At 36.6% G+C, this 13,112-nt stretch overlaps 1 protein-coding gene across 5 annotated transcripts in view; it reads left to right on the top strand.

Moving 5' to 3' along the window:
* The window catches only part of LOC112542064 (uncharacterized), a 148,695-nt gene that overhangs the window by 98,575 nt on the left and 37,008 nt on the right, over window positions 1–13,112 (top strand). For 3 of the 5 annotated variants that reach the window (XR_015793790.1, XM_088130054.1, XM_088130055.1), the window contains one exon: window positions 2,964–3,078. The gene's annotated coding sequence lies outside the window, so the exon portion shown is untranslated. Of the gene's footprint in view, window positions 1–2,963; window positions 3,079–3,884; window positions 3,900–12,063; window positions 12,830–13,112 lie in introns of those variants that run through there. The other 2 variants (XR_015793791.1, XR_015793792.1) reach the window with 2 other exon arrangements.

Below are 13,112 nucleotides of genomic sequence, written 5' to 3'. Positions count from 1 at the left end.
TTTTCTCCACTTCCTTCTGCCATTCTTTGCTCATGCAAAACAGGATCAGCTCCAAGCTATCACATGACCCAAGAGTGACCATGTCCAGCTGCCCAAAATAGCCCTCTTAGCACTATCATACTAAAATAATGGGAGGGCCATCACCTGTCTGCTTAAGGGTTTGCTGTGGTTCTTATCTCACAATAGAAAAACCATTTATCCCCCATTTAACACCTATCCAAACCTATCCTCGAATCAGATCCCTCAGATTTTCAGCCTGTCAACCTCAAAAGTATATAAATTCTATGCTTTTCTATTGTTAAGGGTCCCTCTTTCTTGGAAAACAGGCACCCAATGATCAGTGCAATAAACATGGTTCTTCTCTTCAGCATTGTGCTCCTGTCTTTGACAAAAAATTCCACAGCAGAAGACTCAGCCCTTGGGCCAAAATAGGTCCCTGTCACCTACAGTACTTATCACTCTTGAAGACTTAAATCTTAAAAACTTTTCCTTATGGGTGAGAATTAGGCTTCACCTCTTAGATTTTCTTTTCCTTTGCTTTTCAGTTTCACTTTGAAATGTTCTTTCTTCAGACATTAATTAAGAAGCAAAGGATTTTATCTACAATAGGCACCACAAGTTCATTTCTTCTGAATTAATTATGATAGTGACTTTTTGTAGGATTACATGGTTAAAAATATCTAAGTTACTTGTTGGCCATTTAAAGCACCAAGTATAGTTATAATCATAGCAGCTGAAATATTTTTTTTTCTGAGACACTTAATGGTAATGAAGAAGAAAAACAGGCTTAATGCTATGTACATTACTATTAGTTATTAGCTACTACTTAGTTCTCAGGCCATATTTGTAATTTCCTTTTAGTGTATGTCCAGTGATATGAGGCCTTCTTGGAGTCCTTTCACTGAAACTATGTTCTGAATTAATACTTTCTGTGCAAATAATTAAAAAATGTTTCCTCAGTTATCTGAAATAAGGAAAAAGTTGTGAAGTACAAAACAAGACTTTAGATGGAGTGAGAAGGGAAGCTTTTATTTTCTTTCTGCCCTTCCAAAAATTCTTAGGAACTACAACATGGGCAACATCCAGTTATTTCATGTTTTATTTATAGCACCAACTATTTTGGTTTATGCTTTATGCCTGTTGGCGTTTCTTTAATTTTTAGGAAACAAAAATTAGGCCAGTCACCACTTATTACTCAGTTTTACAAAATGTGGTATGTAGGTCAATGCACAGCAAAGTAAGGAAGAAAACCCGGCTATATTTTTCTCCTCTCCTAGTGAGAAGTGGGAGAAAAATCCTGTCCTATGGACTGGCAAAAATGAAAAGGGGCCAAGGGAAATGGGGCTACCCCCACCGAACAAGATGGTTTCCTACAATGCTATAGCAGACTCATCAGGCAGTTTGACAGCATGCAAGCCTTACATCTGCAGAGGCACCTGGAACCTGGATGGTGTTTAAAAAAAAGAAACATGGCAGTACAGAAGAGGGCTGAGGCTTCAGAAATGGAACCAACAATAATCCAATAGGCTAGATCCCATTTTTTTCCTATGGAAACTGGAGCATGTTACCAGTGTAACAAACCCCTTAGGGCAATGTTTCGCAATCTCAGCAACATTAAGATGTGTGGACTTGAACCCCTAGAATTCCTCAGCCAACATGCTGGCTGGGGAATTCTGGAAGCTCAAGTCTACACATCACAATGTTGCTGAAATTGAGAATCCCTGAATGAGGAAGTTATCTCTTCAAGAGAAGTTAAATTGCTTTGGATAGTGATGGCAACATTTAAGAAGTGTGTAAGCAGTTTCTTTTGCAGCACTTAATCTATGGTGAAGGCATCCCTGATCAACATTTTTATTGCACAACAATAATTTATATTGATTTTTGCATAGGATTTCCACCCAAGTGCATGTGGCAGAATACTGAAGATTTATGTTAGCTTTCATTTGCCAAGGAAGCAGACTAGCAAGTGGCTGAAATGTGGAACTCATTAGTGGAAAAAAAAGTGTTGTTGTTTTTTTTAATTCTGAACTGATTATAAAATTACCACAAATCATAGGAAACCAGATGAGATGCAGGGCAATGATGACCAGGAGGACTTCCATGCTCATGATTTAAAGCACCACCCAGTCATCACAGTGGTTAGTGATCATCCTGAATTAGTGATATATCATCATAATAATGGCTGGGCATTGTTTTAAGTTACTAGTGTGGAAGATCTCTAGATCTCTTATTTTTAAATTTTAAGAAACCAAAGCAATTGTGCAAACTCTGATTTGATCGGACAAGCAGTATTCAGAGGAAGGGTGTTAACTATCTCCCTCACATGCTATTTTCTCTGATTAAATTGTACTTTCTGCTATTATTGTTCACTGCCCAGACTCACTTAGTTGAGATGGGCAGCTATAGAAATTAAAACATACAAACAAACCCTAACACAAGCGTGCACACACACATGCACACCTCTGTTCAGTGTCTGTTTGTGTGCTGTAGGACATAAAGCAGCTTTAGGAGATAGAGAAGATGATAGAGGAGAAAGGGGTAAGTTATCCTTTGAAGTTGTGCTGATCAAAATTAGAACACCAGAAGTTGCATCAACATCAACATCATCTAAGTCTGGCTTGCACATCTCATGAACTTACTTTGCAGTCATGAGTTAAGTTAAACTGGGAAAATTCCTTGGTGGACATTTGATCAAGCAACTGCACCTGTTATTTTTGTTCCTTTTGTTTCTTGTTTATGTGATATATGCTTCTAATAGCTTCAGGATATTGCTCTCTGACCTCTTGCGCTTATGTTTATTCTCTGAAAAAGAATTCTACTTTAGAACTGTGGTCGAGAGTCTAAACTTGCATTTCTGTGCTTTTTATTTAGGTATTGTTCCACTGAAATCATGTGAAACTTGCTATTTGAAGAAAATAATATGTAGGACTTTAAATATACTTTATATTTTTCTCTCTCCCAAGAGAACTCGTGTTCACCTGGGAATCACATGAAATATCAGAGACACTGTTGACAGTTTTGAGATAAATTATGAAGCATTGACCAGCAGTATGAAAATTAGGGACCGGATTATATGAGGTAAGAGGATTTATGTAAAATAACCAATCATCTCTCATCAAATAATACCTCTAACAGAGATTTTTACATTAGCAACCATATGATCCCTTTAATTAGAAAAGCTGGAGATTGTATATGGAATGATTTAAATCAATGTTGAAGAAAGGGGGGGGGGCAGGCAAGGCAGAATAATTTACTGAAGATCACACTTCTAAGGGGGTGGAGCCAGAATAAAAGACTTAGCAGGAAATCTAAATTTAGTTACAATTAAGTTAACTAAATGCCTTTAACATGATTGTTCCCCAAACTATTTATTAATTTCCCCCTTCTGTGAAATTGAATGTTGAACTCTGGCAGCAGCTTTTGGAGAAATGTTGAAGAGCTGCACTTATGCTTTGGGGCAATAGGACAAACATATCTATGCTAAGAATGTAAAATTTTTCCACAACAGTTTCTGCTAAGAGTGAATTTGTATATTTGACTCCTGGGAACCATAGGGAGATTTAATACTACAATGGGGTGAAGTTGGTCTTCCCCTTTAAAAAAAAGAACCACCTTTCTTAGGTATGTCAGATGACCAGGAATCTTATTATATCCTTTTTTTTAACCGTAAAAAACTCCCCTTTTTTTCCCCATAGCACTTCCAGGAGGGAACACGTGGCCCTAGGTGTTCACTACTATGATGAAACATGCACTGCAGTGTCATGACACAAACTGCACCATTTTGTACTTGTGTCCTGATGTTAGATAGATGTTCATTAATCATAGGGTTTGTGGTTGTTGTTGTGACACACTTTTCATCACTGTTTCTCTCTTGCCCCCTTCAGATGCCTATGCACATACTGTAGTCAGACAAGGGAGAGTTATGGGAAAGGCACTCTTTATGCTGCTGTGACAAAGCAGGTGATTTTATACTAAAAGAAATATTATGAAAGATCTCTGGCAGGTACATCTGCACAAGAAAATATAATCCTTTTTTCCCCCTAATTTGTCAGCAAAATTTTCTCCAGATTTTTCATCAAAAATCCAGAGGGAGAAAATTCTCCATATGGAAAACCTGTTCCACAAAGCAGGCAAATAAATGAAGTTTAGCCCTAGCTCATCCCTAGTCTTGAGGTCGTCTGATTTATGTTACTATTAAAAAGCAGTGTTACAGTGCTTTTCTGTTTGTTTTCTATAGCTTCTGAATAAATAATTGGTTTTTCTTAGGTCAGCACCAGTACTATTTGTCCGAATTGCCAATAGATTTGGGTCCTGCAGATGATTATGACAAAATAGTTAAAAATCAAAACTTAGAACGAATAGGATGGATAGACTTGTGTGGTGTTGTGCTTATTTGAGCAAAACTAATATTCATTATATTCGTCATCATTTTATCGAACAGTTCAGCATTAATTTGACCATTCGCTGTTGCTAAGCCTGTACAACCAATTAAGATAATCTCAAAATAATGAGCTTACATAAGCTGAATTGTAAGCATTCTATTTCAATATTATCTTATGTTCACTGAGGTTTCTAATTTCCCAAGCAACTTTGAGCACCAGCTGGGGTTACAGGGTTTTTTTTTTCCCCCTTCCGGTAGAGTTCTGCAACTAGAGGAAATTCACCAGGTGAAATATATTTCTTATCACTGCACTTTCTTGGGTAAGAAAAGTCTCACTCATGAGCACTGGATGGCCCATATTTATGACTCTTATACCATAATCCTACATCTGCCTATTCAGAAGAACAGCTATTGGACTGTAAACCATGAATTATGCTGGTAAAGTAACTGAAAGAGACAAATTGATAAAGTACATGCTTTTCATTTAAAACAGAGGTCCACCATCTGGGTTTCAGGCCACTCCTACAGGCATACACACTTGTACATCTCACTAGTAAATAAGCACAAGAATATTACTCTTCAACCATGAGTATGAAATTCTCCTTAGAAAGAATGTCTAAACAGGGGCATCTGTAGAGGGTGCGTGTGTCAAAAGGTGGCAGCTGTGACCATGTGATGGAAGCTCCAGCCCTTTTTAATGCGCATATTCTCTTTCATCAAATGATATAAAAATAGGCAGGAAGAAATGCTAGAGAATTTCTTTGCCTAGCACTAATTTCCTCTGCACAATGCCCATCTGGTGGGCTAATCTCCATATTCTTTTCCACTCCCACAGCCATACATGCAGATTATTTTCTGCAAGAGAGGCATATAAATAAATAATCATTGAGAGAGGTGATGGAATGGAGGAAGTCTCATTTCTTATTAAAAACAAAGAGTGCAGGTTAATTATTTTGCTTGGGAATATTTTGTTACATACCTCAATAATATAATAAAAATAATTGTTGATAATATATTTATAGAAACCTTAAGTGTTAAGAGTCTAACATGTATCTTTTCCTGATAATATTTTTTAAGAGGTTTCATTTAGAAGTATAAGAAATATTTTTCTAATGTGAAAGTGACCTTTCTAACTTTTACATTCACAAAGGATCTCTTTCACAGCATGTGACTCAGAGCTATGAAATTTTACATAATGCAAGTGACACTTTTTGATCCATTTTTTCTCTTTTTGCTCTTTCTTGTGAATAGCAGATGTTACATATATGCCTGTTTCCATAGAAACAGTCAATTCTGGACTTTGAAAAGGAGGTGAAGGGTAGAGGAGAGAACCATAGAGTACTTTGGGAACAAGTGCATGAGTAAGAGGGATAAAACAATTATTTATTCAAAGCTTGTGAAATATAAAACATAATTAAAGCTAGGGAAAATCTAAGGTGCTCATCAGAAACAAGAATATCTGATTAGCTATGGACTGCAGTGTAAATTTGTTAAAGATGATGCTCTGGTATCTTGAGAAATCCCTGTTTCCATGAATGCTGATTTTCTTTTCTTGGAATAAGAAAAAAAAAAAAAACCCCACAACCTAAGATTCAGCTTGCTTTTGCTTATTTAAGTAAAGCCTGTCAGCAGCAAGCTTTAATGAGCATGATAGCAGCAGTGTAAAAACCCAGCTTTGTTGCACAGAGAATGTATGAGGCTTTAGTAACATCTAAAATGGCATAAACTCAATGGATGGCTTGGGGATCAAACAGCAGCAGTGCTTTAAAAAGGGAAGTGTTGTATTCTGTGAAAGCCAAAGAAAAAAATGTCAATGCTGCGACCCCTTTGTTGAATCATCAGGCTGGTGGAAGAGTGACTCACAACGTCTAGTGGAACTGTTGGCTTGACGTTTCTCAGTAGAATCAATGCTGATGGGAAAAAACAAAACAAAACATGGAGCGCCACTTCCAAAAGGAAAACAATGGCGGGAAAAGCAGAGCGCCAGTGGCTTAGCAAGGAAAATGCCAAACCTTTCACCGTCTGTGGAATGCTGTCTGTCTACCTTAGCGATTCTCAGGAAAAGGCTACTATATTTCACCCCACACTCACACACTTATCATATGTAATTCAAAGTGATCAGATTAGAAAAGTAAAATGGGAGTTGTATGGAAACGTGACCTTTCTTTTATATACATATATATAATTTTTATTAAGAATTTTAATTACAATAGTAAAAACTAATACAAACTAAACTTAGAGAAAGAGAATAGGAAAAAAAAAACAAATCAAAAGTACAGGAGAAAAGAAAAAGAAAAAAGAGAAAAGAATAAAGGAAAAGAAAATATATAAACAAGTGACTTCCAACCTTCATTACAAGTATAAACAAATTTAATAACTCTTCACTCCCTATAAGGTTACAAACAGATATCTCTTCATCCCATATCCCGTCCCTTATCTATAAGCAAATCCATAAAACATCAACTTTTCAGTCCTGGTATCAGCAAAACGTCCATAAAGGTTGCCAGAACTTTACAGAAAATGTTTTATTTTAACCTTGACCAAATAAACCAACTTTATATTCTTTCCTTTTATTTCTAACAGTCTTAATTTTTAATATAATCAAATATTGTCACAGCATTTGATTTCTTTTCAATTCTTCTTTATCCCATCATACAGATTTCTTCAAGGCTTTAACAAGCTTCTTTGTAGATCCAATAAAAAAATATTTTCCAGGTCATTCATTTATCATTTATCATTTATCATTTATATTTCCCTTTTAATTTTTTAAACTTCAGCCAGTTCCTTTTGTATATCTAGCAAAGCATCCTTTTCCAAATCATTCTCTTGGCCTGTCACTTGTAATTCCACTTTCAGTACTTTCTCTGTCTTGTCAGATAAAACTTGTTCCACATCTGTTATTCCTTCATTAACCTCTTTTAGACAAAGTCTATCCATAGAAGCAGACATCATTACTGACAAGGTTGATATTGTAGTTACTAATTTCTGGCTCCATTCTTCAAAGATTTTCTTTAATGTTTCTGATGTTATAACGCTTTGTGTCATTTTGTAAGTCCCAGTATTAACTGCCATCAAGAACAGGCTTGCATTTTTTTTCTTCTGCTTAGAATCTTTAGTCCCCTTTAGTATCCAGTTTCTAAAGTTTGTTACAACTTACAATAACCAGGATAGCCAAAATAAGTCTGTTTCCCATGAGAAGCTGTTTATTTTTATAGTTAATTCCAAAATCTTATAGTAAAAGTCAATATTCCAAATTTATCTGAGCCCTTAATCCATTTAGAACTTTCTTAGATCAAAATCTCACTTAGCTTTTTGCTGTTTATTTCAATTTTTTAAAGTTCTTAAGCTTATAATTAATTTTTCTTTTATTCAGAGGTGAAGATAAACTCACTCAGATGAAACTTTTCAAACTTACAATTCTTAAGGTCTCTAATAGCTTTAAGATGGTTAATAGGCAACTTCTGAAAGTGATTAGAAAGTTAGGTTTGCAAACTTAGTGTCCTTTAAAAGGCTCCCCCACGGTTGCAAACAAGATGACTGGTCCCATCATCTCCCAGTATTCAAACCCATGCAAAACTGGTGTCCTGTGGTCTCTTTGTGAGGAGCAGCCATCTGGAGCACATGTGGGTGATCTCTCATCCTCTTCTTATCTGGAGAGGTTCCAAGGAACCAGTCCAATCACCCCAGAAGTCTCCAGAAGTCTCCTGGAAGCGTGACCTTTCAGTGCTCACATTTTACTTTCTTGAAACAATATCTAGCCTTTAAGTCATAATCTGTTTTTAATACAATCATAACAATAAAGGTTTTCATCTAGGGCTGCTGGAAGACATAGCATGTGAAATCTTGCAATGCTTAGACCACTCTGTGGTTCATATGCTGGAACCTTGCTATTCTATGAGATTGTGTGAGAATTCCTGGTACCTGAAAAGGTTGTTATATCCATCTAGAAGTAGTTTTCCCTAACTCACCTTTTAGCCATAAGCTATTTAAACAAACCATTTTCTGCATATAGCCATGATGATGTATAGAATGAAAGAAAAGTGTTTCAAATACTGTTCTTCATTTATAAGTTTGGATTTATAAAACCAAATATCCCTTCTCAATAACTATAGGAAGTTCCATTAGGTGGGAAGTTAGATTTTAATCCTCATCATCACAAATATTTCCCTTCTTCAAACAAGATTTGAAATATTCTACATAAAATCCACTGAGTCCAGCATGAAAGGGGATCGAAGCTTTAACCCAAGGTGACCTTGCTGCAATTCAGCAAAGTAGTTAACAAGTAAGAAGAGGAAAAAAAGTTATTTTTTCCACATAGCAAAGCCCATTTTCAGCAGAAATGGAACTAAAATTGTTTTTCTGTATGTACAGAAGATTTACAGTAGTTAAACATTTAAATGTTTTTGTGCAAGGAGTTAGTAAAATATATGTGTGCAAATTATTACTGAGAATGGGGAGTGTGCATAGGAAGAAACAAGCTTGAAAATCCACAGAGAGTTAGCTTTTCATTGCTAATTTACAACTCTTGCTGCACCTGTCACTTTTACAAATCAATGGGAGTGCCTAGCCTTTAATAACACCGGGTCACTAATACAGGTTGCAAGTGTCGGCCATACAGGCGAGACCTTTCAGGATGTCAGAAAAAGAAGCTTGGTGACGCACATTAACACTCTCACACTCTTTTATGTCACTTCCAATTTACTTTATCTTAAATTGTCAGCTAGCAGAATTCTCTCCCATATTAATAACTCGAGGTTTGTATCCCAGCCAGCAAAAATAAACTCTGCTGATCTACAAGACAGCTGGCTCACTCAGAAGAAGACAAAAAAGTCGGGAAGGGAATATGCCTCAGCTTGAGTGAGACTAGAGAACAAAACAATAGATTTTTACAATTTTGAAATAGGTAAAATAGAAATATTCCCCTTATTCTGATTTTTTTTCCCCCTTCAGTAAAAATAGTTCAAGCATTGAGAGATTTGGGAGGAAATACTGAAGACACAAATCTGACAGTCTTGGAACTGTTTGATATTTGGTTGGTTGCTTCATCAGGATGGATTGAACTCATAGAAACAGGTTTGCTCATGACCTGATGATACATGCATCCATGTTATTCTGGTGCTAGATTCAGAATAACTGAATTCTAGTATATTTCTAGAAGAATAACCAGATGCTGAACTAGAATTATAAATTATTTATGGATAGGTATCTTCCTCTTGTATCATCCTATAATTTAGGATGATTGTTGGGAACCCTATTACATATCCTACCACCTATAGTAGAGAGACTAGGTTGTGCCTACTCAATATGGGTTCTTCTAGATTGCAGCACCCTGATTATGCAACAACTTTCCAGTGGAAGGAGGATTGGTTCCTCCTGTTTTTATGATATGTGTCACAAAGTCTATTCTGTGCCATCAGGCTTTTAATGCTTGCTATATGATGTTTTGTTATCTTGCCACCTCCTCCCCCTCCCCTCCCCCTCCCCTCCCCTCCCCTCCCCCTCCTTCTCCTCAGCTGACCAGCAGAAGTGTCTCCCATTCTGCTGGGGGGAGGTGGAACAAAAGGAGCTGCGGACTGTGAGGAAAACTGCAGCCCTGCTGCCCATTCTGGCATGTCCTCAAGAGCCTCCTCCCTCTAGGGAGGAAGAGGGTTCACCCATTGACCACTGGCAGGTATCTGAGTTGCTTGCCCCTCAGGCCTTGCCACCAGCCGATTGGCACAGGGGACAGATGGAGGCAGAAAGAGGTCAGGAATATGCCCATGACAATCACTTGACCTGGTCTGACTGCTGCAGTGCAGTGCTGAAGCAGCCATACATTTCCCAAATTTTATTCCCATGGGAGTCATGGGTCCCTACATTCTGTACATTAGCTCATTTGAGGTATCTTGGTTGGAAAATTGTTGCCCTGTGAAGCACTGTTTTGCCCAGTTAAAGATTACAGACAGGAGAGCTTTAGTAGAATATAGAGAAGTAATAAGTAAATCACCATTGGTGGTGATTCATATTTCTGCATATATATTTTGATAAAGGGCTAGGTAACAGCAAGCCTAGTATGAGGATCAATTACAGTATTCCAGTTAAAATTGGCTCACAGACTGGGCCAATATGGACAGACACAAACTTACCCCCACACAAACTCAATTAACCTAAATCTTATTTGATTTCCTTAGTTTTTAGACTACTCTTAAATGCTAGGTATGGCATATGTACAATAAAGTGCAGGTCTTATCCACTTTATTGTACAGTTATTCAAATGTAGTACTCAATGTGATTTACTTTTGATTAGTTATGCATAGGATTATAAGTTTTACTGTGTCCTTATTCTAACTTTGCCTTAGAATTTCAATAAAACATTTTCAGATTAAGAAGGCATGATTCATTACAAAGTCTAAATTAGATTAAACTGATAGTAATATGCCTTAGGTCTAAAAGAGAAAGGTGGAAAAGTTGATTGCTACATGTATATCTGGCAGGGATCACCCATAATTATGCTGTTCTAGAAATGATTTAGAAAATTATTACCCTTAAAGTTTGCTGTAGGGCTATATCTCTGGACCTCTTAAAGCAGTATATTTAAAACAAAAACAAAACAAAACGACATTATGAGGATTGCTCTTTACTCTTGTATGACCTAGAGTTTCTTGTGTTGACATCTAAAATCACCTAGCTGTTCCTTGCTGAACACAGGATAATGTCACTACAGGGGGAAAAAAGGAATAAACTCTGAAGCATGGAATTGGTTAATAAGTGATGGTGCATGGCTAGCAAGAACAATTTCATTTCACTGTTGCTATGTAAAATTTAGAGACAAAATCACAGTGGGAAAGCAATAATTAAAATGCCAGAATAATTTTTTAAATTAGCACTGAAAAGAAAACAATGTGAACTCATCTGAGACCAGATTTTTAAGTACTAAGTGCCACAACAGCAAGAAGCTCTGTCTCTGGTTACCACCCTACCTTTCTTGAGAAAATGGTGAGATTTTTAGATCTTGGGCTATGATCGGGAGGCCAGGTTCAAATCCACTCTGTCTTATGAAGGTCACTGGCTGACTTTGGGCCAGGAACTATTCATAAGCCCAATTTCACAGGATTCTTGTTGTGCAGATAACACTGGAGAAGAGAGTGTGGTATGTGCTGTCTGATAGAAAGGCAGGATTTAAATCTAATAATGTAAAAAAAAAAAATCAATAATATATTATATTTTGGGGGCTGAAAGCTTCAGTTGGGCTTCAGTGCCAGAGGTTACACTTCAAAATCTTGCATAGAGGAATACAATGAATATGACCAGATAAAATACTAACTTTAATTTAAAAATAAATTAAATTAATTACAGTTAATATGACTATTCACCATGATTTAATAATTCCCTTCTCTGTTATATTAAAAAATACATTCGTTATTGATATTGTACCATACAGCTGCATTTTTTCCTCTCTGTTAGCCTTGACCTGGGACAAGACTAAGGATACTTCACCGTTCTCAGAAAAGTTTGCAACTGTAACAACAGGCATATACATAACCCACACATTTGGTTTGATTATATTGGGGTTCCCTTTCACCTTTAATTCTGAGAACTCAGAATTCTGAGAAGCACAATGTGTTTATTTATTTGTTTGATCTCTAAATTGTTTTGCCTCTCAGTTTGCAAAAAAGTGACTCTGGGCAATTTACAATTTGTAGGTGCAGAAAAGCAAGGATCTAGAAAATAAAATAGACATCTGGAACAGAAGAGAGAACAACAGAGTGACAGAAATAACCAAATTCACTGAGGCCAAGTAATACATATCTCATCTGAGATTTTTCATTCTAGACAGACTCATCCTGCATTCTGGCCTAGTGTCTGGAGTAGAACCAGGGTTTCAGGGCCATGTAGAAGGACAGAAGGTCAGAGCCATCTGAACCTCACAGGGCTTGTGCTGCAGAGAGAAGACATGCCTCCAGGGCTCTCCAGGTGACACAGTTTCATAAAAAGGAACCAAAGCATGCACACTCTACTGGATCTTGTGGGCCCATCCCTGTACTATGAAGGACTGTGTATGTGATCATCAGCACCTTTAATTGTACTTGGAAGTCCATAGGAAGCAAGGGCAACTTGTGAAGTAGTGGTATTACCTGGGCACATCTAATGACTTGTGCCACTGAATTGTTATTGATACTGTATTGTTATGAAAGCAATATCTGCAATTTAATAAATTAGGGAATTCTGATTATACTTCTCACAAGAGGATCCTCTGCAAAAAGCTAATCTGAAATCTTTAACAATTTTATAATCAGCTTGTTTTAGTGCTTTGAATATAACACTTCATTGCTTCTTCTCCTAAATGAAATGTTATTTTAAAAATGACAAAGATCAGATTATATCATGCACCAAATACAAAATAACCCAAAGCATCTAAGCAATCTGAAACCAAAAACAAACTCCTACCTCCACAAAAACAAAGCCATGTTGCTCAATTATAATATGCTCTGATTTTTTTTGTCCTTAATTTCAAATGGAGCTGTATCTCTTCTAATAGCTATAGAATTTCAGCTTCAGTAGCAAAAGAATAGATAGAGGTTATCCAGAGGGTACTCAAAGATAAATTGGCACATATTACTGTCCCAAAATGTCACTTGAAACCTTTCATATTAAATTCATTAATAATAATAAAAAAAGCATACAGTAAAATCGCAACATCTCACAAGCTTTCAGTCATCTTGTAGATTTTGCATGAAAAATTCATGTGTGA

Source organism: Python bivittatus, unplaced genomic scaffold (genome assembly GCF_059951505.1).
Source record: "Python bivittatus isolate LINGU-HERP-01145 unplaced genomic scaffold, Pbiv_v1 ctg000850_np1212, whole genome shotgun sequence".
In the NCBI taxonomy this organism is placed as follows: Eukaryota; Metazoa; Chordata; class Lepidosauria; order Squamata; family Pythonidae; genus Python; species Python bivittatus.
Note: the sequence above shows the minus strand (reverse complement) of the source record. Positions and strands in the feature narration are given on the sequence as shown.